Source organism: Cibotium barometz, chromosome 26 (assembly GCF_041138505.1).
Source record: "Cibotium barometz isolate CiBa-2024 chromosome 26, ASM4113850v1, whole genome shotgun sequence".
Taxonomy (NCBI): domain Eukaryota; kingdom Viridiplantae; phylum Streptophyta; class Polypodiopsida; order Cyatheales; family Cibotiaceae; genus Cibotium; species Cibotium barometz.
The window spans coordinates 35,699,781-35,702,832 of NC_141071.1; the positions used below are offsets into that span (position 1 = coordinate 35,699,781).

The 3,052-nt window shown below is 40.4% G+C and overlaps 1 pseudogene; it reads left to right on the plus strand.

Moving 5' to 3' along the window:
* Positions 1-2,057: 2,057 nt before the first annotated feature.
* LOC147623906 (uncharacterized) lies at positions 2,058-2,674 on the plus strand (annotated as a pseudogene).
* The last annotated feature ends 378 nt before the right edge of the window (positions 2,675-3,052 follow it).

Consider the following 3,052-nt stretch of genomic DNA (forward strand, 5'->3'; position numbering starts at 1 on the left):
ATGGTATCAATTGGTCGGTCTAACTTTGGGGTACCTTAAGCAATAAACATGGGAACAAAGAAAGCTTTTTAGTGTTAGACTTGGTACTTAAGTTGGGTATCATGTTGAAACCTTGTACTTGCAAATGATTACATGGTACAGGTACGTGGTACATAAATTGGTACTTTGAAATCACATGTTTGAAACTTCATGGTTCGGATCTTTAAGCTTGAAAGTTAGCTTGAGTTGATACGTATCGTACAATCAGGGACCCCTGCAAAAAATATGAAAATCAAAAGCTTGTTAATATTAGAGCCTAACATAGAAAAACAGTCAGTGAAACTGCGATAAAGTTTTTGATTTGTCTCTATCTAGCTTTCCAAGAGCTTTTGAGAAATTGGTGATGCTTGCCAATCTTTTGCTTCTTTTGATGTGTTACATTGTGGACTCGCCTCTTTTCTTGTCTAGGATTTGTTTTGTTTTAAAACATACAGATAAATAAATAACGTTCTATCTTCTCACACATACTTAGGCTAATTAACTTACCGACAAATAATTAATTGTTTGACAATAGACAAATTCAGCGATGCAACGAGAACATATGTCAATATATATCATCAACAAATATATGTACATGTGTCTACAGTGTGTGGTGATCAATCCTCTCATATACAAAACAGATCACTAAGTATCACTACGTGAGCCATCACTACATGAGTCGCTACTATCAGACTCGGAATCATCATCAACATCAGCACTGCCACCACCTGTGCCCCCCAACCACAACACCACCATCACTACCGCCACCACCCGTATCCCCACCCAAGATCACGCCGCTGCCGCGCCGCCTCAGACTCTCGTCGTCGCCCCTCGGCCTCCTGTCAAGCCACTTCTATCATGTCCTCCTCGCCATGTTGCTCCTGCATTACTTAGTGAAATAAAATAAGAATATATTACAGTTAATATGAAAATAAACCACAAAATAAATCAATGATACCCACAAGTGGAACAGGCGTGTCCGGAAGTGTCGCCTGTAAAGCACGGTACCCGTAGTATGTAACGTACTCCATCTCCTGCGCCGTAGGTGCACGACCATAGTCTTTGGTCTACATCAAGACAACCAAAGACTTATTGATTTCTTCATTCAATAATAGTATCTTTGAAAGTTAAAATTAGAACGATTTATACTCACAAATGTGGCCACAAATCCATCTCGACCCATCCGGCCTAGTCTAGATCTGTGACCAACTTGCAGTCTCTTTTGTGCTGCCGTCTATGTAAATTTCATTAAAAAAAATGACACAGATTAGAGAATATTTAGAATCAATCTATCAAAGTTCAAATTAATTCTAATATACATTAGCAAAGGCACGCACCTTCTGCTAAGGAAAAGTGATGCGTAGGCGTCTCTCCTTGCGGAAGTATTGCCATGTCTCCATGCACATATCAACCCTCCTCTTGTTTGTCTCCACCATACAGTAGCGTCTATTTATTTTTCATATTGCATACCATAGAACTTGTTAGATTTCAATGTTTTCTTTGATGCATTGCTTTTTTCTTCTCGATAATTTGATTAATGACTCGTGTTTTTATGGTACTTGAAAATCAGATTCGGACCAATCAAAGGGTACACCACCACCTCCTACTCGTGGTGATTGGGGTGCACAGAGTTCCAATACTACACATGAACCCGTTTATGATGATTTCTACTACGAGGAGTCTATTATATGCTGGTGCGCTTGTTTGCGTGTGGCACATATCGGAGGCCACGCGACGGGAGTGCTTTTCACATGAGATGACTCATGGTACTTTTGAGGAGCGAGCACCGCCACCTGAGGAGCGACATCGACCTCTGGTATGTGACTGTTCTCCCTTAGTTTTATTATTGGTTATTTTATAAATCAAAGGCTCATATATAAGGTAACCATATCATATATGTAGATATATTCACTTGATGACGAGGACGACTTCACTATCAGTGGTGCACATGTCTCTCACACATGGCACGGACAGGTCACTTGTCAGCTTTGCAGCTCGAGGTTTCTCGACATCCTCTACCTCCTACTTTGGAGGCCGAGATGGGTGGAGATCATCCTTTGCCTACTTGTTTGCATTCTCTAGTACAGACGTATGATCGCAGACGATACGGAGGATGGCAGAGAGGATCACTTCCTTTAGATGGAGTGGTTTTCAGCTTCTAGGGAAGTCGCTACATGATTGCTCCATCTACCATTAGTGGAGGAGGACGAGGCCTCTTTATTGCACAGGATTTACATATGCCCCTCGTTTAGAGGTCACCCTTATGTCTTTCTGTGGCCCTATATATAGATGGGGTCCATGGCATCAGCTTACTCGCTACATTCAGAGCATGAGTACTTATGGATTATGTCTCAATGCAGCCTCTCTTTCTAATAGAGGGATCACACATGCAGAAGGACAAAGACTCTATGTTGATGGAAGACCTTACTCTCAAGGAAACATAGCAGGTTTAATCAATAGTAGTCGAGGGATGAGTTCAAGAACCAATTGCACGTTTGTGGAGTGTGAGAATAGTCATGAACCAGAACATATAAGCAGGGATGTAGAAAGATACATAGTTGTCAATGCTATTAGATCATTACGTGCTGGTGATGAATTGCTAGTGAATTATGGATGGCGTAGACCTCCACGAGCATCCTTACTAGATGAGGATTGAGAGCTTCATTGTATACATTTCCTAATGTTATTGGACCTCTTGTACCCTAATTCTATAGTTTAATTTGCACCACGTTCTCTACTGTCTCTATTTTAATTTGATAATCATTTTTTATTGTCTGTAATTGTTTTGTATCTATCTTTTCTTTTATATAGAAGCATGCTATTGATATTTCCTTCAATTATGTAGATTTCGGATTGTGACATCAACAATATCACAAATCAACCTTCACATGACGCATCTCACATGTCAATAGAGTGCATGAGGATCCTACGCAGGAGTGATCCTAATGCGTATGCAAGACTAAAAAAACAATATTCTTAGGACTTCAATAATGTGCGGGACCATATCTTTGATGACGACGATGGCATGTCTGAT